This window comes from Lissotriton helveticus, chromosome 1_2, assembly GCF_964261635.1.
Source record: "Lissotriton helveticus chromosome 1_2, aLisHel1.1, whole genome shotgun sequence".
Classification (NCBI taxonomy): Eukaryota; Metazoa; Chordata; class Amphibia; order Caudata; family Salamandridae; genus Lissotriton; species Lissotriton helveticus.
Genome location: NC_136058.1, coordinates 76,635,878 through 76,659,721, shown reverse-complemented (window position 1 = coordinate 76,659,721; position 23,844 = coordinate 76,635,878). Strand labels below are relative to the sequence as shown.

Here is a 23,844-nt window from a genome sequence, read left to right as displayed (position 1 = left end):
CGAACAATGCAGTTATGAGTTTGCCTTCACTTTGCGCTTTGCCCTGCTCCAACTCTCAAGAGCCATCATTTGAACAATATCCACACAAGCCCTGAGGTGACAGAGGAGGTGGTAAACAACTGGCCATGGAATCAGTGATAACATGGAGACAAAAACCATATTCAAAGTAGAGTCATCTTAAATTGAAAGCATAACCCATTATATCAATTCTTCCTTTCTTGAACGCAGTTCTTCTTTAGGGGCCTTTAATTTCAGACTTCTATATAAACTTCCATTTTTAGGTCGAGCCTGGGCAGCGCATGCGCTGCGCTGCGCTGCGCTGCAAGGCATGCTGTATTCGGTGTATGGGCTATCGGAGACTTTGGACACGTCCACCGCTTTTGGTTGGTTAGTTTTTTTTTTTTTTTTTTTTTTTTTTTTAAATTTGTTTTTATTGTTGCAGTAAAGTATTTCAGTACAGAATAGACAGTCCGCCGACGTGGCCTCAACATTCAGCCACGAACGGCTATGTGTGCAACGTTTTCTTGCTATATAAAACTGGTACACATAAACATGACTTCGGTGAATCAGTGCATTGTAATCATGTAAAGGCTCCTGCAGGCTGAGAGGCGATGGGACGGTATCGCCATAGGGGCGATGAATAAGATCAGATGGGTACTTTCATGCCGTAACAGCGCCGAATCTGGATCTGTACTGTGCACATAACAGTGTTACCAGTGAACAGGGGGGTAACGGAACTGTGGGAGGGAAGCATGTAGGCGTTAGCAGGGTCTAAGTAGGGAGATAATGGCGGCGGGTGTCGAGGGGGGGGGGGTGGAAGAAACCCACGGATGGCCGGACATGTGAGAGGTTGCCTAGGACGTAGGGGGTTATCGGGGTCCGACTCTAGGGTGGCGCATTTCAGGTCAAGGCTACCGGTCTTCTCGGGTGGGGGGAGGGGAAGGGTCAGGCGGGTCTCCAGCCTGCGTGGACTGGCGGAATCTGTGAAGGAGCATGGCCCATTCCATGGAGATGGGAAGTTTGCGCGCGCCCTTGGCTTCTTCTTCCCTTAAAGCGTCTTCCTCCGCAGCCGCCCCATTGCTAACCGCCCCCTTCCATTGTGCTATGGGGGGACCCTCTGGGGATCGCCAGCGCATGGTTATACATCTATTGGCTAGTAGGAGCGCTAAGGACACGAAGCGCCTATGCACCGGTTCACGCTTAGAGATGTGGAGGATGCCTAATGCACTGGACTCCCAGGTGGCTAGTGTAGTGAGACCCGTGAGTTCCAGTAGTGTGTTGTGCACCCCCTGCCAGAAAGGTTGGAGATTGGGACAGTCCCAAAACATGTGACGGAAATTCGCAACTGGGGAACAGCATCTGGGGCACAGGAATGGCGTGGAGGGGTAGAACTTCTGCAATCGCGCTGGGGTGAGATATGCCCTGTGTAATATATAATATTGAATATTTTTTAAGCGGGCGTTCCTAGAGACGCGTTTAGGGGCCTCAAGAGCTTTAGTCCACTCCGAGTCGTGCAGAACACGGCCTATGTCCTCCTCCCAAGTGGTTCGTAGGGTCGTCAGGGGGGTGTATGAGAGTTCCCGGATGGATTTGTATAGCCATGTGACCAGGTGGCGACCCACCCCCATATGCAGGATAGTATGTATTACTGGGTGCGTGTCTGGCTCGCCATTTTGGAGATTGAAATGGGGTCGGTATCCGTCGAGCAGTTGCCTATACCTGAGGAATTGGCCTGGGGGGAGCCCGTATTCTGCGACCAGGCGGTCCAGCGGTTTCAGCTGACCCTCCTCGAAGAGTGATTCTAGATCTGTGATGCCACAGCGGGACCAGTCGGCGAGTAGTGGGGCCGCAAAGTAGGAATCCTGCTTGGGGCCGCCTATTAGCGGCAGCAGCGGGGAGTATGGGGGTCTAGCGGGGGACAGCCGGTGTATCCGCAGCATACATCGGCGCGCTATCGTCACCTGGAGGGGGTAAGTGCGTCGTGGCTTGGTGCCCGGGAGGAGTAGACGGGTGAGTTCCGGAGTCGTGATTCTACCAGTAGGAGTAACCGTCTCCTGAGGGTAACGGTCCGCTGTCCAGTAGGACAGCCACTGGAGCTGTGCTGCGAGGAAATATGCCTCGAAGGATGGAGCTCCGAGTCCCCCCTGTGTTGTGGGGAGTTGAAGAGTTTTCAGGGCGACTCTGTGGCGGCCTGCTCCCCAGATGAGAGTTCCTAAGAGGGAATCAACGTCGCGAAAGAAGGATCTGGGTGGTATCACCGGCAGATTTGTGAAATGGTAGAGGAGCCGGGGGAGCATCACCATTTTAGCAAGGGCTATCCGTCCAATCGGGGCCAGTGGTAATTTATTCCAGAAGGCGACCGCCGGGCGCAGACTCTCGAGCACCTTGCGGTGATTGCCTTCAAAGATGTCGGTCGGAGAATGGTATAAGCGGACGCCGAGGTATCGGGGAGCTTCCGTGGACCATGAAAGCCTATGTGGTCCAAGGTCGATGTCTCGGGGGGGTAGGTCCGGGAGTAGGGGGTAAACCGTGGACTTGTCCCAGTTGACTTGCAGACCCGAGGCAGTTGCAAAGTCCGCCAATGTGGCCCCTATGGGGGTTAGGTCCATTTCAATGTCTCGGACATATATGAGGAGATCATCCGCGTACATGGACACACAATGGGTCCCGTCTGCAAGCGGTACTCCCCAGTCTATACCTTCCCGACGCAGCCGAACCGCCAGCGGCTCGACTGCTAGCGCGAACAAGAGGGGCGACAAGGGGCAACCTTGTCTTGTGCCTCGTCGGACTGCAAACGCCGGTGAGATACGTTTCCCGATACGTACTCGAGTAGTGAGGTCGGTGTATAGGAGGCGGGTATATGCCATGAGCGTCGGGCCGAGATTAAGGCGCCGCAGGACCGAAAATAGGTAGGGCCAGGTGAGGGTGTCAAACGCCTTCTCCAGGTCCATAATGAGGCAGGCAGCGTGGGGAAATCTGTTCCTCCGAGTCGTCAGGTCGTTTGGTGAGAGCAGCTAGAGCTTGTTCCGTCGTTAAGAGCGACCGTTCTAAGGTGCGGCGGACCCCCACTATCTGTTTGATGCATTCTCCCCTTGCCACCACTTTATACGCGTCCCACTCCACTAGTACCGATGACGTTGTGTTCTCATTGTGCATAAAGTAGTCGCGTATGCTGGTTTTGTGCGCGTCCCTGAAGACCGGGTCCGTTAGGCAGTCTCTGGGGAGGCGCCAGGTGGGGACCGGTGGATGCGGGGGGCACCAGGTAAGCCGTATTATGTGGGCATCATGATCTGAGAGGATCCGTCCCAGGTAATCTGTAGATGTAACCTTGGGGAGGATCGGAGCAGAGCAGAGGAAACGGTCTAGGCGGACCCGAAGGTTGTGTGGAATCGAGTGGAAGGAGTAGATGCGAGCCAGTGGGTGTAGGTGTCGCCATGCATCAGTGAGCGCCCAGTGTGTGGTCCATGCCCTGAAGAGGGCCGCCTGCCGGGGGGCCGGGGAGTGCGTGGGGGGAGGATGTGAGCGGTCCAGCGAGGGGTCTAGTGTGCAGTTAAAGTCGCCTCCCAGCACCCATGGGACTGTGGTGAACTGGGCCAGGACGCCCGTAAGGTGATCCCAGAACCGGTCCTGATCCGTATTAGGGGCGTATATGCTGCCAAGAAGTACCCCTTGCCCATCAAGAATTCCCTCCAGAAGCGCGTATCTGCCCTCTCTATCTACTACTCGCCGGAGCGCCCGGAAGGGGGTACCAGGTCTCACCCAAATTAATGCGCCGCGTGCGAACGCTGAATATTGTGTGGCGCAGATGGTCCCTCGCCATTTGGCTTGTAGGCGAATGAGTTCAGTAGCGTTAATGTGCGTCTCTTGTAAGAACGTTATGTTGGCCGCCATGCGCCGTATGTAGGAGTATACAGAGTAGCGCTTGCTGGGCGTGTGTAGGCCCCGTACATTTAGTGTAAGGATACTAACGTCAGAGTGGGGGACAGCCATTTCTAGGGTGACGTGGTTGGGGAAGGGGCACCTCTACAGTTCCCGTGTGCCGCCCATGTGTGCGTGTCGTGTATGTTCCTGCGCGCCAAGCTTCCTTAAACGTGGGGGGGGGACTGGGGAGGTGAACAGCAACTAGAACTTCGGGTGGGCAACTGTCCCAATACTGAGGATACGTCACTGGGGGTGGCATATCCAAACTAGTGTCCCACTAGGGGAGAAAGTCAACAGAAGTTTGCGGGGGTGGCAGCATGTGTCGTTGCTGGGCCTGTGCGCGGGTCGGGCTCTAGTAGGAGAAGTATCTATCGCTCGCTGGCGCTTACATTTATCTAGTAGAGCAGTCTAGGCTTCTAGACGTCGCGCATCATCACAGGTATTCAAGAAAAGGATATGTCAGGTGACAGTTCAGTTGTTCACGAGGAAGTGACAGGTTGGCTGGTTAGGGCAGCGTCCAGTGTGTGTGCCACAACAAGGGGGGAGGAGATCGGGCCAAATCCCGACATAGTTCCATCGCTGTCCCGATCTTTCTCTGGGGTGAATAGGCGTGGCTGACCTTCCAAGTCCGAAGCAGGGGGTGACGAATGTAGTTCAGTGACCGCCCGCAGGGCGTCTCGTCGTTCCTGCATGATTTGGGTGAGATCGGGTGAGCCCGCTGGGGAGGACGTCTGGCTCCTGGGGTGGCCAGATCGCTCATGGTTAGCGCCACGTTTCCTGGACCGTCTGTAGTCAGTATTGCGCGCCTTCCGGGGTCCGGGCTTAGGGATCAGCGGGCAATGAAATTCGGTCCAGTCCTGTGCGTCTGCCGCCGTGTCGAAGAAGAGGGCTTTCCCTTTGTGGATCACCTTGAGGCGGGCAGGGAACAGCAGGGAATATTGAAGATCGTTTGCGTGGAGGCGCCTCTTGACTTCTAGAAACGTGGATCGACGCTGTTGAACCTCCCTGGCATAGTCCGGGAACACCATAACGTGTTGGTCCTCCACCTGTAGGGGGCCCGCCGTCCGGGCCGCGCGAAGCACCGCATCCCGGTCACGGAAGTGCAGAAACTTGGCCAGCATGGGCCGCGGGGGAAGACCAGGTTTGGGTGCCCGGGCCGGGACCCTGTGTGCCCTCTCGATGGAGAAGTATGGCGACCGGTCACAGTCCGGGGTGAACGATTTAGTCCAGGATTCCATGTAGGTCAGAGGGTCCGAGTTTTCAATCCCCCCCGGTAGGCCCAGGACGCGAATGTTGCAGCGTCTCGAGCGCCCCTCCAAATCCACCGTGCGTTCCTCCAGGGTCGCCACGCGGCGTAGGATCTCCTGCATATCTGCTGCCTGCGATTGCACCGTTGGCTGCAATTCAGTCACGATCCGCTCACCCTCCTTCACTCTATCCGCCAGTTTACGGTGTTCATCTCGGATTAGGCTAATGTCTGTTGCCAGGGTGCCCAATCTCTCCTCCATCGAGAGGCAAGACATTGCTATTGCTGCCAGCACCTGGTCCAGCTTCGTTGATATCGTAGGGTCGGCTTGCGACGTATTGGACTGTGTCCATGCCCTCGTCTGGGGGGGCATCTTCTCGACAGCCGTTTCCGGGACTGTCGTCCCCTGAGTGCTCCTCGGCTTCCCCATGGGTGCTGCTGAGGGGAAGAGGGGGGGTTTCCCCTCGGTCGTCGCGTGTCCTGCGGGTGGTAGGTCGTCGCCACGTGGTATCGGTGGGTGAGTGGTCCGCCACTCCGGTTCCAAGGCGAGGCTCGTTTCACCCCGGGGGGCCACCACCAAGGGCGTCAAGGGTGGTACGTGGCCACAGGGGTCGGTGGACTCGACCGCGTGGGGGCCTCTGCACTCCCCGGGGGCGGGGGCCAGTGTCCGCGTTGATCGGTAGGGCAAGGTCGGGTGGCGTGGGCTAGGGGAGGCGCTGACAATGTCTTCAATGCAAGTGGGATGCTCTCGTCCCCAGAGAGGGACTCGTGGCTGTTCCCGGTGTTAGGCCTGCACAGGCGCCATGTCAAGGTCAGGCACTCGGATTCACTGGGCAGTTTGTACATGTGAGTGCGAACTGGGTGTTCTGGTCGGGTGGCAGCGTGCTCCGTGACTGTCCTCGTGGGTGGACGTGAAAAGGGGCCACCGGGGCGTCGACTGGAGATCCTCGGGGAGCAGGAGGGGAATTGGCAGCACAGCACTCACCGATGGCAGTGGCGGGTTCTCCGAAGCGCTCAGCTCCGTGTGAGTGGCGGCCCTCCTGCAGTCCGCGATGGCAAGCTGTCAGGGTTTGAGGGCCGATCAGGCTTCTGGCAGGGAAACAGCTCCGAGGTGTCGGAGCCCCGGGGTGGCGGCCGCCATCTTGGGAGCCGGGGCTCCGGGGTGAAAGAGGGCTCCGTTCGGTGTTCTTGCCCTCGCAGGGGTGGCTCCCGGTCGCTGGCTGGCCGAGCTCTCTGGGGCCGCTGTGCAGGGATCCAGCGCCCGGGGGTTCAAGGGTCCGAGACTGAGGCGCCGCGGTCAGGATCTCCGGGGGTGGGGCGGGAGAGACCCCCATTCACCGCCCCCGATGAGGGCGTCGGACCCCTGGGATGATCTGCTCCGCTTCGGTGGCGTGCACGCCGGCCTCTCGTGGTTAGCGGTGACTGGCCGTCCGGGTTCGGGAGCCGATCAGGCGTCTGGTGGGTGTCCAGCCTCTATGCATCGGAGCCCCGGGGCGGCGGCCGCCATCTTGCGTGTCAGGGCTCCGGAGCGTAGAGAGGCGCCATGCAACAAGCCCCTCCGTGGGCTAGCGTCGCCCCTTTTGCAGGCTCCTCTGTGGCCGCTGCTGGTTGCGTCGTCGGGTACCGCTGTCTAGGGAGTCGGGTCTCGGCGGCTCACAGATCCGCAGGTTCAGGCAGCGCCCGCCATTTTCCAGGGTCGGCGTCCCTCGGACCCGGCAGGATACAGCTCGGCTAGTGTTGTCCGCCCGCTGGAATTACTGGTCACTCGGGGGGTGCCCCAGTGTGCGGGGGCATCCCGAGCGTTGATTCTGGCAGGTTGAGGTTCCCAGCGATCACGGGAACTGGGCAAGATGCTAGCCCGATCGCGGAGCCTCAGCAAGACACAGCCGCCATCGTGGCTTGCTAAGCCACGCCCCCCGCTTTTGGTTGGTTAGTTGGGCTGCTTTTTAAAATTCCTTTTCTCTTGTTGGTTAATTTTGTGCATTTGTCCGGGCTTTCAGTGCTTGGTTCCTTCCCAGCAGACGTCACCAATTGATTATTTTTGTTGGCCAGCTCTGGCCATCTCGACTCCTCGCTTGCACACCCTCCCCCTCTCCCATCACGTGCAAGCTGGAGGGAGGACATTTAGGCCCCTTTCTACAAACCACTGGCCTGTTTACAGTAAACAACGCTATTCTAGAAAGCTACGCTTGTAAAGTCATTTAAATAGAAAACATTTATCATCTATCGTTGTTTCAAACTTACTTTATTCAGTGACCTAATAAAGACCCATTATTTTGCAAGTGTGTGAGATTTCAGATTATTGTTGGGATCTGTGCTGCCGATTTTCTCCTCGCTTGACACATTTCTAATGTGTGCAGGCTCGAGAGCTGGGCTTTTTACAGCAAGGTCCCTGTGATTGACAGCTCCATAGCAGAGCTGGGCTACTTGCAAGCAATGCTTCTCTAGGTTAATAGGGCCGTGAATCAATGCAGGTTTTCCTACTTTTCAGGAAGCCGTGTGGAGTTCGGGGCCAAGAAAGACATTCATAAGATTCAGTGTTTTCATGTATCATTACCCCTTCCCTTATGTCTGGTTTCTATATATACAGCAAAGATTATGTGTTTGTTTATTGGACCTGCGGTACTGGTGGAGAATGAGTCGATAAAAACTTTCAATATATTAGTTGTTGCATTTGGATTTAAAAACGCACATCCAACGAGTTTTGTTTTTGGAACTTCCTTTTTAGTGTTGCTGCGAGGTGTCTCCAGCGACATGGAAAGGCTCTTGTACAGCTGCTCCCCTGCCTTTACATTTAGAGCGCTCAAACCATTGCAAATAGGCTTATAAATCTTTTTCTTTGTTTCGCTCATGCATTTATGAGCGATGTCTCGTCCCACTTGCCCTCACTACTGGAACTGGCTCTGAAGGCACTTTTAAAAATTGGCAAAGCCAATAGGTCTGGCTGAAAACTTATAAAGCAAAACCAAGTTTTGCCACTGGATTCAAGCAAGCCGGGCTGAAGAAGGCTGAAATGCCAGAAACCGGTCCTCGGTAGCTTGTTTCCGGTCCAGGGAAGGCATGGCTTGGCAGTTCGGGCTGGACTGTTCCCATGAGGCACAGGGTCAGACTGATTTGCATATGGCCATGTCTGAACTGGGGTGGCAGAGTGGGCTAAAGAACGGTGATGGATTAAACCCAGATCAGTTGCCTGGGGGTGAGTGCTTGTATTGTCAACGCTCCGTCCATCATTTCCTTTGGTTTTTCTTTGTTCGCCATAAGTTGGCAGGGTATGCTCAGACGTGAGTCCCTTGCTCACTTTGCCACTGGATTCAAGCAAGCCGGGCTAAAGAAGGCTGAAATGCCAGAAACCGGTCCTCGGTAGCTTGTTTCCGGTCCAGGGAAGGCATCGCTTGGCAGTTTGGGCTGGACTGTTCCCATGAGGCACAGGGTCAGACTGATTTGCATATGGCCATGTCTGAACTGGGGTGGCAGAGTGGGCTAAAGAACGGTGATGGATTAAACCTAGATCAGTTGACTGGGGGTGAGTGCTTGTATTGTCAACGCTCCGTCCATCATTTCCTTTGGTTTTTCTTTGAAAACTTATAAAGCCAGAAAGGCAAGACCTATTTGATATGCCAATGCTTGTTTAAATTAACATTCATGCTTAAGATTATTGAAAGCTTTTGCATTCAACCTGATCATTTGATTACAGGCTATTACTCTTAGCGGCAGTGCCAGATTTATTCAGGAGTGCTGTAGACTTGAACCGGCCCCTCCAACTTTTTGCTTTTGTAGGTTCCAGAGTTTGTGGAACACAGGACACAGATGTATTCGGGCCTGTGATGATGTTTATATGGAAGTTGATCCAGCAAGCTTTTGCTGGGTGAGTGAGTCCTGACCTTGCAAGTGGTGCCCCTCCAGTTCTGGACCCTCCATGTAGTGTTAAAGGAGCCCAGATAGCCAAAATCTAAACTGGAGACTTAGAAACATTTTGGCAAAAAAGTGTTCTGAGTACCAGGAGACCTAGACCCACCTGCTTGCCTATTCTCCTGAGATACATCACCGATCAGATTGACTTTGTGGCTTCTCCTGCTATGTTTTTCTCAAACGGTGTTGGATCTAGCCCTGATCTCTTGACTGGGTGAGAGTACTCTGCTTAATTCAGAGACTCTGTCCATCACCACCCCTTGTTGTAAATAATTTTGTCCACCCCAAGCGTGGAAGGGTATACTCAGATGTGAGTCCCTTGCTCATTGCACCATCAGGATTCAAGCAAGCCGGGCCGAAGACGCCTGAAATGGCAGAAACCGGTCCCCGGAAGCTTGTTTCCTTCCCAGTGTAAGAATTGGCTTTTGTAGTCTGGTCTGCCCTGTTCCCATGATGCACTGGGCCAGGGACAGACTAATTTGCATACAGCCAGGTTCTGAAACTGGGATGGTGCAATGAGCTAAAAAACGGTGTTGGATCTAGCCCTGATCTCTTGACTGGGTGAGAGTACTCTGCTTAATTCAGAGACTCTGTCCATCACCACCCCTTGTTGTAAATAATTTTGTCCACCCTAAGCGTGGAAGGGTATACTCAGATGTGAGTCCCTTGCTCATTGCACCATCAGGATTCAAGCAAGCCGGGCCGAAGACGCCTGAAATGGCAGAAACCGGTCCCCGGAAGCTTGTTTCCTTCCCAGTGTAAGAATTGGCTTTTGTAGTCTGGTCTGCCCTGTTCCCATGATGCACTGGGCCAGGGACAGACTAATTTGCATACAGCCAGGTTCTGAAACTGGGATGGTGCAATGAGCTAAAAAACGGTGTTGGATCTAGCCCTGATCTCTTGACTGGGTGAGAGTACTCTGCTTAATTCAGAGACTCTGTCCATCACCACCCCTTGTTGTAAATAATTTTGTCCACCCTAAGCGTGGAAGGGTATACTCAGATGTGAGTCCCTTGCTCATTGCACCATCAGGATTCAAGCAAGCCGGGCCGAAGACGCCTGAAATGGCAGAAACCGGTCCCCGGAAGCTTGTTTCCTTCCCAGTGTAAGAATTGGCTTTTGTAGTCTGGTCTGCCCTGTTCCCATGATGCACTGGGCCAGGGACAGACTAATTTGCATACAGCCAGGTTCTGAAACTGGGATGGTGCAATGAGCTAAAAAACGGTGTTGGATCTAGCCCTGATCTCTTGACTGGGTGAGAGTACTCTGCTTAATTCAGAGACTCTGTCCATCACCACCCCTTGTTGTAAATATGTTTTTCTCCGCAGCAGCATGTCCTTTTAGGCGGGCCTTCGCCAAAGGGGTATCCAGCCTTCGAATAAAGCCCTGTGCCTTGTCCAAGTGGAGATTTTCGACTTCCATTTCAAAGACTAAGTATGAACATAGAAATCTTCACCACAGCTTCGACCCAAGCCTATCAGACGATGACGCTCCCTTCACGGACCCCTCCCACCATCTTGCCCTGCTGAACTTTACATTCTCAGAACATTTTTCTCAGAATTCATTTTAAGTCCGAAGGTAGGCGCTGACCGGGCCTAGTCCACTTCTTGTATACGAACCATGCTCGCAGTCAGCCATATTCTTTGACTTTGGGCCAATCTTGCGCGACTAGATATCTGTGGTTGATGCTCTGATCTTTTAGACGCTAGTTTTTACTAAAACTTTTAAAATGCATAACTCCGGTTCTACTGATTGGATGTTTGTCGTTTTTGGTATCAAATAATGTAACCCCTTGACCACTGCGCAAATTCCGCCGCTGTGCTGGGGAAATAATGAGTGGGCGGGGTTCGGACGGCCCCTGGCTGTCCTCTGCACACGCCCACTGTGACGTCGGACGGCTGGGGGCCGTCCGACGCATGCAAGGGGTTAATAAAATGTAATCTATTTTTCTAAATCAGTTTGCGATTTTTCTTGTGTAATGTTTTCACTTTATTACTGTTTGTGTGCTGCATAAATACTTTACACATTTCCTTCAAGTTAAACCGGATTTCTCTTTATGGCAAGCTACCCAGTGTCAAGCACAAACTAATTTCTTGATTTTTTTTGTGGTTCACCCTACAAGGGATTGTGGCTATTGCTTGACCAGGGCTCCCTCCCCACTCATACCACAACGCACTCTCTCACAGAATCTCAAACCTGTAAACCACACACTACTTTTTAAAATTAAAAACAATCCTAAGGATCTTCAAGAGTGATCTAAAACGGGGGCGTGGCTTGGAAGCCAAGCATGGCGGAAGTGCCTCGGTAGAGCTCTCTCTGCCTGAGCCCACATACACCACTATCCAACATTACTCCTGACCCCAGTTAAGCCACGGACCGTACAGCAATCCGGGAGGACGGCCCCACCGCCACGGGTCCGGGAGTTGCTACAGAAATAGATATTGGCAGCGGTCCGATGCCTGTGAGGTAGCGGCCTGTGCAGAGACAGCGTGGAGCGGGAGGCAGTCCGCCGGCGTCTGCACCTGTAGAGACAACGCAGGATTGCTGTGTGGAGTTTGGGCCACCGGGCTGTGGCTGAGTCTGTATGGTGGTGGCGCGATCGACTTTCCGGCAGAGGAGCTGTCCTAGGACCTGCGCGGCTTGAGTCTACCCCCACCGAAGGCCTAAATACAGTGCGGTGCTTCTTGGCGAGCGCAATCTGAGGCTCCCTGGTCCCGACGTGGCTCCAGTACCGGGCGGGCGGATGTCCTGCTTTCCTTTCCGCCCCTCCCCTGCAGGCGCAGCAGCTATAGCCCCGGGGTGGATTATCGGGTGGTGACGGGGCCCAATTCCAGGTGTGTGGGTTGCAGATCTGGTTGGCGCCCTTGCCAACATAGAAGTACGTTGGAAGGGAACACAGTCCCATTGTAGAACCCTCATCCGGTGCGGCGCCCCGCTTGCGCCTACACACAGAGGTGCGGGGGTTCCGCTGAAGCTCCTGAGGGGCTCGTGGAAGTGGCCCACACATGGGTGGACTGCCCTTATAGGGGATTCTGTGCTGGCATCCCCATACAGATCGGGGTGGCTCAGCTTTGAGCGACGACGTGATGAAGTCCTTCCTAACTGATCCGGCGAGTCTGGTCTCATTAGGGGGCCTTCGTGGCTGTCCTCCCCAGGCAGCTGAAGCGGCCAGGCTAGGCCTGGTGCGGCTTGTTGTCAGAGAGGCCAAAATCCGTGAGGCCTTGCCTGGAGGTCTGACCCTGTCCGGATCGAGGTGGCTAACGTAAAGCATCGGGCTCTGCATTGAAGAAAATTGCCCAAGTTACGCGTGTCAGCAGCACCTTGAGAGTGGGCTCCAGTCTATCCCTCCGCGACGCTTTCTCTCCTTCTCCAATTCCAGCCTGTTCCTTCTCCCCACCACGAGCAAAGACAAGCAGGGGTCACCCACCTATAAGCAAAGCACTCTGGATCACTACACCACTACAGGTCCAGGGAACAAAGCCGCCGTGGGTCAGTGCCCGGATAATGCCGCCCTGCTGGCGGCAATTAATCAATCGCGGACTTCGCTTGAATTATACTTCTTACGTCAAGACCTCCGCAAGGCAGTGGACAGGATCACGGAGGCAGAAACCGGGGTCTACGGTGGAGGACTCCGTGACGAATTTCCAGTCAACAAACTTACGGTCGTGACGCAGGAGTTGGCTTCGCGGGTCGAAGACACCGAAGGTAGTGCTGGACGCAACAACATACGCCTGGTTGGCTTCCCAAAAGGATGCGAAGGCACATTGATGGATGATTTTCTTACTGGATGGTTTAAATTCTTACTGCCCTTCAATGTTATGTCCCCCTGCTTCGCGATTGAGAGGGCCCATCGTGCCCTGACCAAGAAGTCAACGGCAGGAGAACGACCGAGACCCGTGATTGCCCGACTCCAACTATGCAGATCGAGACGCCATACTTTGGTTCGCCCGGGAGCATAAAGATCAAATGCTCACCAAATAATGGTATTCCCCGACTATACCAGATTGGTGCAGCAACAACGCCAATCCTTTGAGGGGGCGAAACGCAGACTTCGAGAATTGAACATGTCCTATATGCTGCTATAGCCCGCCAGAATGAAGATACTCGAACTCTAAAATGTTTTTTTTTTACTCTCCTGAGGAGGTATTTGCCTGGACTGATGAAAGGGCGCATCTCAAACCTCACACGCCGCCTCCAATAGATTCTGACTCCTCGCAGGGCTCACACAGAAGTCAACAGAACAGAGGCACATCGAGACGGCGGCACAGATCCCGTTCCAACCGGAAAACTCACGATCAGGCTGAGACAACGAGTGATCCTGTTCAGCCGGACATGTGGTCCGATGTTGCAGCCACTGCCCTCCTAGCGGGGCTTTGAAATCTATATACTGGGGTCCCACCTGTGGCTCTAGGCGGTGAATGGACAGTCCACGCCCCTGGACATTTAGTGTTATGTTGTATAAGGTGGGGTTGGGTGGGTTCTTTTGGCGGGTTCTCGTTTGGGGCCAGAGTAACTTTTTCACCGCGACAGGGACTCCTTGTTTTTGGATGTATTGGGGAGGGAGTGGGAAAGTGGATGGGGGTTGTCGGTTTTTTATTGTTAGCACAGTTTTTAGCACCAAACACACTGATAAATCTCATGCTACCAATATGGTGATCACAGACCTGGACTATGTCACAGGATGATGACACACCAAAAGAGTAACGCTCCGTTGGGAGAACTGAACATTATATCGTGGTCTGCTGAATAAAATTAAGCGAGGGGGTTCTCCGTTTAGCAAAACGATAGGACGCAGACATTCTTCAGTTGCAGGAGACACATCTCTAGGGCAATAAAACTCCATGCCTTAGTAGATTTGGTTATGCCATGGTTTATCACTCCGGGTTCACACGAGGTGCAAGGGGCTAAGCGATGCCAATACACCGCCGTGTGCCGATCCTTATTTCCAAACCTTGTTTAGACCCAGGTGAGCGATTTACCATAGTCTCTGGCACTGTCGAGGGTAAACAGGTAACAATTGGGAGTATTTATGCCCCTTCCCCGCTGGGACAAACATTCGTAGACAAAATTAAACACTTTAATCGACTTTCCGGAAAGTCTGATGATCCTGGGTGGTGACTGGAAAGACGTGATGGCTCCCTTAGATAGGTGGCGTGCAGTGCGACCGGACAAACCCCCCTCTACATCAAAGCTGAATGTCCTAATACACACATTGGGATGGCGCGCGTTTCACCCTACGGTGCCCCGGTTCTCATATACATCGGCCGTGCACCACACATTTCTTCCACACAGCTTCGTGCACAGATTAGCGAGTACTTCCATCCTACCCAGGGGTCTCTCTGACCACTCGCCCATAAAAATTAAGTTACGCCTGGAGGTTTGTTGGGCCTCATGCAGGTGGCGAATGTCCCCCTGGCTCCTTCGGGACGTTCCGTATCAGAAGACTTTACGACTCGCCATTGCAGAATATCTTCGGTTTATCGTACACTCATCCCCGTCGCGTATAATACTATGGGAAGCCCTAAAGCAAACGATTAGGGTGGCAGACATAAGCTTCCGTACAGGCGATAAAAGTAGATGCCTGACTCAGATACTTGAACTAGAGGAGCGCCAAAGTCAGCTGGAGCTGCAAATGCTGGGAGGGCCGAACCCAAGCTCTTGGTTGTGAGAAAGTGGCTCTATATATATACTGGACCAGAATAAGGTACAGTGTGTATAGAGTCCACAAACCCCAGAGGAATAACAGAGGTTAAAGTCAGGAGTGACCTTACTCTCAAAAGTGGTAGCTTGGTCGAGCAGTAAGGCAGTACCAGAGGACAGTGTAAAGCATTTGTTGTACACACTCAGTCAGCAAAAGGTTTCACACACTCAAAGACTGAACTCCAGGCCAGTTCTTTTTATATCAAAGATATAGTTATTTTATTTCTAGAGCCAACAGGTATCAAAATATACTGTTCTCAATATGAGTGGTCTCAGATGAGTACTTTGCAGAAAGGCAATAAACTTTGTAACGCCATAGGTACAGGGGTTGCAGTAGGCAACACAATTCTACACACAATTTAGCATTGAGCTCAATAGGTTTTTCTATATAAACACAGTTGATTAATTTGTAGATTACTTTGGTAGTTCCAGGACTGGATCCTAGATTCAGTCCTGGGGTCTAAGCTGAAAACAATTTAGTAAAAACGTTTTAGTTATTGCAGTGATTTTTCAGGAATATAAAGCTTCTTTAAAAGTTCACACTTAGAAAATTTCAACAGAAATCTGGCAGTGTTATCCAATGGGAGAAAATTCAGGTTGCAGGTAAAGTACGATCTCGTTACTTTTGTAATCCAGTACTGGGCTCCTAGGTCCAGCACTATGGTCTCAACTCGAACCAGGTAAGTAATTACGTTTCAGTATTTCGTATGATTTTTAAAGAATATTTCAAGTTTTCAAAAGTAGACAGAAGAAATGTCACAGAAAAGCACACAATGGATTCCTATGGAGAAAGTTCAAGTTACTAATAAACCCGACTAGGATTACTTTTGCGGTTCAGTACTGGGCCACAAGGTGCAGTACTGGCTTCTCTCCTGATCACAAGTGAGTACTTCGGAATTTGGTTGATTTTATATGAATATTTTAAGTTTACGAAACTTCACACTTAGAAGATTTTTCGAGTCAAGCCAGTCAATGTTACCCAATGGCAGGTAAGTGAGTTACCGGTTTCTAGGTGAGTACTCGACTGGTGAAGTTAAGGTTCTGGGCATAACTCAGGGGTCCCCCAGGGTCAGGTAGGTACAGTTGGTTCACCCTCAGCAGCACAGGGGCGGCCGGGTGCAGAGGTTGTTAGGCCCAATGTTATCCAATGGCGGGCTGGGGGCCTCTGGTTGGTGGCTGCTGGCTAGCAGGCCACGCGGCTGTGGGAGCGGGGCTCCTGGTCACTTGCTCAGGGCAAATGGGGAAATAGGATAGGGCAAAGGTGGCACGGCCAGCGGCACCAGGGGTGTTGTTGCAGCAGAGCCTCTGCTGATGGTAGTCCCAGTCTTTAAGAGGGTCAAGGCAGGCAGGTCCTCTCGGTGTCCCTAGGTTGCTGTCCGCTGGAGTCGCCGGGGTTTAGGCAGGAGCAGGTTCCAGGATCTACAGGGCGGTAGGGCTGGGGCCAAGATAGTTGTGGTCGTCCTGTTAGCAGCTGCACGGCGGGTCTATTTCCTTCTTTTCGTATCTGGATCTGAGGAAGGAAGGTTCAGGGTGCCCCTAAATACTAAATTAAGGGGTGTTACAGGTAGGGCAAGGGAAGGGACCAATAGGTCCCTGTCCTGGGGTGGGTACACCCCTAGCCTGCTCCTCTCCTGTGGGAGGGGGACAGGAGCCTAGCTGTGATTGGGCAGGGCTCCCCATCTTCAAGATGGCCGGAGCCCGGGGTCGTGCTTCACCTCGCCTCTCCCACCTGAGGGGTGGGGTTGGCACAGGCTGGCACACCACCTTCCTGACGTAGGGTTTCCCGCCAGTCTTCCCACCAGAGTGGGGGTTAGAACCGGAGGGGGCCAGTTGCTGAGTACAGCAAATGGTCTGGAGAAGCTCACAGAGGCGGCATGCCTTTGAAGCTTCCCCCTGCTCATCCTGGGGGAGGAAGCCTAGCACCTCTCCCAGGATGTTCATTGTTGCAGGCCCAGGAGAGTGGGAGGCTCTCCACCCATGGGTCCAGCAACATGTCTGCTGTGTGGCAGCCTCTGCAGCCATTCAGCCTAGATGTGGATTGTAGGTTAGGTTTTCAGGGGGCATCTCTAAGATGCCCTCTGGTGCATTTCACATTAAATCTCACACTGGCATCAGTGCGGGTTTAATGTGCTGAGAAGTTTGGTACCAAACTTGTCAGTCTTCAGTGTAGCCATAATGGTGCTGTGGAGTTCGTAATGACAACCTCCCAGCACCAAATACTCTTAATGGCATCACTGCACTTAGAGTGCCCAGGAATGGCCCTGGGTACTGTAGGGGCACAGGGCTCATGCACATGTGCCCACACCTCTGGCATAGGGCACCCAGCTAGAGGGGTGACTGAAGTATGCCAGGACAGTGGGTTCTGTGGGCATGGTACACAGGGATGTGTACCATGTCGACTCTTTGTTTAGTTCTGTACTTAGACACTCAGCCTGCAAAGGCAGTGTGTGGGTGTCAGGGTACAGGGCCCCTGAGGGTGGCACAATAAGTGCTGCAGCCCTCAGGGGTCTTCTCTGGTCACCATGCCCTGGGTACCTAGGGTACCATTTACTAGGGGCTAACAGGTAGCCAGAGATGCCAAATGGGTTTTAGTTTCAACACAGTTTTAGGGAAGGAACACAGGCCCTGGGTACCTGGTTGGCAGGAGCCCAGGGCACACTTAGTCAAAGCACATCAGCAGTTCAGAAAAAAGTGGGGGCATACCAATGCAAGAAAGATGGCACGTTTCCCATCGGTGAACTCTTCTACTTACTCAACAAATTCATCAGCTCCTTACTGAAGAGGCAGAAGAAGCGTGGCTGGCGACCCAGCACAGGATCTACCAATGGGGCGATAAGACTAGCAAAATGCTTCATCGGCTCTGTTAGGCTAGGTCAACCCCTGTGCAGGTACCCCATCTGAGGGACCTGGACGGTACGCACTGCACTTCCCCAAAAACAGTGGTCCAAGCTTTTGTATCCTTTTGTGCTGATCTCTAACGAGAGCGGGAACGGATATCGGAGCCCCTCATAAGTAAATTTCTATCGGATAGTCCCCCTCGTAAGCTCTCCGATCCAGTGCGGGACTTGTTGGATAGCCCTATAACGATAGATGAATTGAAGGCGGCATTAGCAAGCATTCATCCAGGCAGGGCTCTGGGTCCGAATGGCTTTCCAAGCGACTTCCTGCATCCGCATATGATGGCCTGGGTCTGCATCTGCTGGAGGCACTACATGAAGCCCTAGAGCAGCGTATTTTGCCTGTGAACTGGCGGCATGCTGAGATCGTGGTGTTCCTCAATCCTGGCCGTCCCCCTGAAAACCCAGCATCGTATTGTCCTACCGCATTGCTCAATTTTGAGCCCAAACTCCTGAGAAAGGTTCTGACAGATCGCCTCCGCTCCTGCATCCTCACCCTGACCAGTCTGGCTTCATGCCACAGCGCTCCAATTGACATATTAGGCGAGTCCATAACACCATTGCAGGAGCCCAAGACGTGGTCACCCAGCGGCTGTTCTGCTGGCCGACATAGATAAAGCATTTGACTCCCTGAGCTGGGCCTACCTCTTCAAACTCCTTCATGCCATAAACCTAGGGCCTCGGTTCATAATTTATACCCAGCTGTTATATACTGACCTCTCCGCATCTGCTTGTGTGGCAGGTTTTTGTTCTGCCCCCTTTCCCAACCATCGAGGCAGGGATGCCACTTGTCCCCCCTCTTATTTGCCCTAGCCATAAAGCCCCTAGCGGTGTGGGTACGTCAGGACCTGCTGATCTGGGGGATAGATTGGACACAGGAATACTCAAACAGAATCGTGCTATATGCAGATGATGCTCTTTTCTTTATGTCGGACCTGTGGTTCTACACACTCTTTCCTATTTGCGGGGAGAAGAGGAGTCCAGCGTGGGCATCCGAATATCCATTGCTACTACAGGAATGAAGTACTTGGGGGTCTTTATACCGCCGTGCCCTAAGGCCTCCTTCGCGCACAATATTGCCCTGTTACTCCCAGCTGCCCACGATGAGATGACTGTTTGGTCCCAGTTGCCTCTATCCTTAAATGGCCAATCCGCTATCTTGAAGATGGTGTCCTTGCCGCGCCTATTATATTGCCTTCAGAATTTTCCATACACTATCTCTCCTACATGTTTACGTGTCTCAATGTGATCTTGAATAGATTCCTATGGCAAGGAGTTGCGATTCGGGTTGCACTCCGCACTTGTGCACAGTCCACTTATTGCAGCGGCATTGTAGCAGCCGACGTCCGGGCATATTATTCCTCCTCTCATCTTTTGGTGATAAACGAATGGTGGTATGGTCGGATTCAGCCTATGCAGTCGAGCGGGAGGCCATGGCTGGCACCCACTTACTACATCTCCTATACAGTAACGCACCCCAAGAAGCACTCCCTCCAACATGTCGGACAGTTATACAAATCTGGAGAGGCACAGTTAAATCCATGGGATGGTGGGCAGATTAACGGGCTCCACTCCACTTTGGCAGGGCATGTACCTATGGACCGTCTCCGCTCTGAATGGGTTCCATAAATGGGACCTTATTGGGATCTAAACGCTTGGGGAGATCTTGCAGGGCACTACCCTTAAGTGTTTTCAGCGGCTGCAATCTGCCTATGATCTGCATAAATCCCAGTTTCATCACTACCTGCAACTTCAACATGCCACAGACCCCAGATTCGTCATCTGGAGGCCCTACGAGCATTCCACCCACTAGAAGGCCACCTACTGATGAAGGACATAGGGGATCACAAAATCAAACATATTTATCAAACGCTTAACACGCACATCAACACCACCATACACAAAACTAGAGTGGCGTGTGAGGCCGATTTGCCGCCCCTCATGGACGATGACTGGACAGAAGCCCTGGCTATTCCCCAGGTATGCAGCGGTGTCCTCCCGGTACCAACTCATCCAGTTTAAATACCTCCACCGGATAGATTACACTCGTCTTTGGCTGTGGAAAATGGGTGTTATTTAGTCTCCTTTGTGTCTTCACTGCAGCAGCGACGACAGGTCCTTTCTCCATATTGTGTGGAGCTGTACGGGGATTCAGCCATTCTGGACTCAAATGACGTCCTGCCTGGATCAGGTTCTGGCATGGACCATCCCGCTCGACCCCAGTTTGTTGCTCATATATAGCGCAAATGATATAGGGGGAACCGCTACAAGCAGCACCACCTATTCTTAGGTCTTGCCCTAGCCAAGTGAGATATCACACAACATTGGAAGGCTTCGTCCCCACCTAACGTTGCTGGATGTAAAAAGGCAATGGATAGATGTATGACTGCGGAGATTGTGGTGTTTGAGGTTAGCGGGTGCCTGCAGAAGCACAGGAATATATGGGCCCAATGGGCCGCATACAGAGGTATCTATTTGCCCCCACTATCGCAGTCCGCCTCCCACGATCCCATTGAACAATTGGTGGTTAGAAACTCACCTGTTTAGTCTGATGATTGACTTTCTGTTATCGAATATCGGTTAATAATGTGCATGTAATACTCTCTGGGTGTGTTCAGTGTGGTTTGATGTATTTCTGGTCTGCTGTTCCGCAGATCATATGGTTTTTATATGATGTAGCCAGAAACTGTATGCCACGCTCACTATTTGTATTATCTTTGCAGGGCTTTGCCCGTATGGTAATTTGGAAAACAAATTAAAAAATGTGTTGTTAAAAAAAAAGAGTAATCTAAAACCTGTAGACCACATACTTCTATTTTTAAAGGCAATCCCAAGGATCTTCAAGAGCATCTACAACCTGTAGACCATATACTGCTTTTCTTTTTAAACAATCCCAAGGATCTTCAAGAGTATCTAAAACCTGTAGACCACATACTTCTATTTTTAAAAACAATCCCAAGGATCTTCAGGCGTATCTAAAACCTGTAGACCACATACTGCTTCTTTTAAACAATTCCAAGGATCTTCAAGTCTAAACAACCTGTAAAACACACACAGCTCTTTATAAAACAATCCCAAGGATCTTAAAGAGTATCTAAAACCTGTAGCCCCACACCACTCTTTTTAAAACAATCCCAAAGATATTCACAACTGTCTAAAACCAGTAGACCACACACAGCTCTTTTTAAAACAATTTACCCCACCTGTGTTGCTCCTTTGACTAGATATTACTGTTGTCACAATGTGGGGTTTGCAAGAGACATTTTTATGGGTGTGGTCCTTGTGAGTTAAAAAAAAAAATAATTATATTCGCTTTATGCCCAGTAAGTGAGGACACATATTAAGTAATTTTATTTGATTTACATTCCACTGCTTGGGTATGCAAACATCTTCATCCCTTTAATGATGCAATTGTGCAACTAAATTCTGTAATCACTAAAGTACAGGTTTAGACAAGCCGTTACTTTCGGTTTATAAACACCGAAACATCTGCAAAAGGCATCCTAGCATTTTACTCAAATTAAAAGACTTGGAAACCAGTCACTTTCATTCCATTCTAAAAGGAGCAAAGAGGGAGGTTTAAGGATCAGGGTATTTATTACCAGAATGTCACTTATCTACTGAAAACACGATCCACAAATTATGCCAGAATGTTTTTTAACTTAAAAAGTTCAGTTTGAGCAGAGGGCTTTATTTCACTATGTGGCTAGAAAAGTCACGCACCAGTGATGACACTTTTAAAGATATACGACACTTGTCATGGGTTTATAACGAGTTTGTAGTAAGGTTTGCACACTACTGATACAACTATGTTGAATTTGGACATGTTCAGTTTCGTACAAAGGGCATGGTGGCATATTCTGCGAACAGTAGGCAAGGGGACTGGAATTGAAGGAAATCCATCCTGCTCAGCCGTCGGGCGTTGTACTTTTCTTAGAACCAATGATATGGATCTAAGTTAAATTGGGACTTTGAACTCCATGAGGAAATGGGAGGAGGGTGTAGGGGAGACTCCGCTGTGCCAAGCAGGAACAGAAGAGAGATGTCTAATCTCTAGCAGCTAGAGTGTGAGAGTGCATATGCACTTCTTGTGAGAGCACAATGGCGTCACTCACAGTGAAGTTCGGTGATGGCTGAGGTGAGTAACTGATGTATGCCGTAGTGGGCGAAAAGAAAAAGGTGACTGACAACAGACCAATGAATGACGCGGGCTGGCTGAAAGCCCAGATCAATAAGTATTTTATAGGTGTGATTTTACTAGTCAATAGGTCTTGGCTAACATCAGACCCAAAAAGAACTGCTTTATTCATACAATGCCTGCACGCCAAAGACGGACTCTTACAAGGGCTGACCAGCGCACTTTATGCCTCAATGGGTTTATTCACCCTCCCCTGCCTGCTAATACAGGGAGTGTCAGCATACCGGGACCCAAACCGAGTCCACCTGTAGTCCAAGACAGAGTGTCCCTCCACACCCCTCTTATTCAGATGATGGCAGTTGCCTCACCAAACAGGCACTCTATTTTGGATCCAGGTGCAAAGACTGCAGGAACCTGTTGGTGCGGCCCACACCATCCAGAGGCAGCCAGCAGCTCAAGGTTTCCTCCTATTTTCCTCATTTCCAATGGCTCAGCTGCAACAAGAAAGAGCTGCGCGTAACCTCCTTATTCAAGCGGCTGCAGCCCTTCTCCGCAGACTTCTTCTGTCTTTCAGACTGTGGTAAGTGGACTGCCCCATTGCCCGCCATCATGTGATCTCCAGGCGGGGTCTGCTGCTGATGGAGCGTGCCATCAGCTTACTGCTTACGGTGACCAGTGAACCTCCTGTCCTCACGAGCTGCTCCATACTGTGCCCCACCTAGGCGGCCATAAAGGAGCCTCACACTGGGTATGGCGGGGTATTTTTCTCCGATATATTTCAGTAATGGGTCTGCCTCCACTTAGCATTCAAGAAGAATTGATTGTGTAATGATAAGAGTGCACTTTTTAGATGTAAAATAATTCCTTATGCTTTGTAATGAAAATTGGAAAAAGTTTAAAACAACCAACAGCATGAGGTAACCGGTAGTCCTCTGGGCTAGAGCCAAACCCCACTTTATATATTAAAGTATTAGTAACAGTAGGTGATGCAGACCGCTGCGCTCTCAAGCCAAAACTAAAAGTACCCAGGGTGTGGGCAGTGGGCACAAGAAAATAGGGCACAACACTGTAGGCTTGACCAGTGGGGAACAATTAATGCAATCTAGAAAGGATTGCCACAAAATTCCAGACAACAATGTGTCAAAAACAGCATTCCAGTCGGCTGGTAAATTGCGGAAAGACAAACACGTCAGAGCCATCATGATCAACCCACACTGGCTCCCAGGTGCAGAAAAGTTTAAAAATTCTGTGGCCCATAAAAGTATCCCTTCATATACCTGTAGCCATCAACGCCAGTATCTTAAATTGCATATACTCTGTTGCACAATAGGGTCTCCTGCGAGCAACCAGGTATAAAACTGAAAAAAATGGGAATTTTCTCCTTGGGTATCTAAACAATATCCTAAACTCCAGTTTTTTCTAGTGTCTCTCACTCTGGATTTTCCATCACTGGACACATTTCTCTTTTGTACAAGAAGTGAGGCAAGCTTGTCACTGTGCGGACGAGATTTTTTTATATAGGTATTTCATCGCTCTTAGGAACTGCCACCATGAGATACGGCCAATTTTTTTCAGGTTCAGCACTGCAAAAGAATTTGCTTTTTTCAAAAAGCTTCACAAGTGTACACAGATTGAACCACACCTCCACATTTAGGGGCTCATTAGGATCGCGGACGGACTTGAGTCCGTCCGCGACCCCTGAGTAGGAGGGAACGTCCGCATGGGCAGCGGCGTTCCCTCCGTGAAGATTAGGATGTGACCGCCAGGGTGGCGGTCACATCCTCTATCTTTAACATTGCGGTGGGTGCAGCTTCAAGCTGCACCCGCCGCAATGTTAAAAATGCATACATTGCATTTGTATGCAGAAAGCGGCAGGCACCGCGCGGTGCCTGCCGATTTCTGCATACAAATGCAGGGGTGTACCATGGGTACCCCCCATGTGCACCCATCTTCCCCCCTTCACCCAGGGTGCCCGCAACGGGCCCCCGAAGTCAAAGTCCGTATGCTTTTCCACGGCGGAAAAGCCGCCGTGG

The 23,844-nt window shown here is 51.5% G+C and overlaps 1 protein-coding gene across 4 annotated transcripts in view; it reads right to left on the bottom strand.

Annotated features, from left to right (window-relative positions):
• Positions 1 to 23,844, bottom strand: part of GNG12 (G protein subunit gamma 12) — a 485,600-nt gene that overhangs the window by 36,960 nt on the left and 424,796 nt on the right. The window lies entirely within an intron of this gene.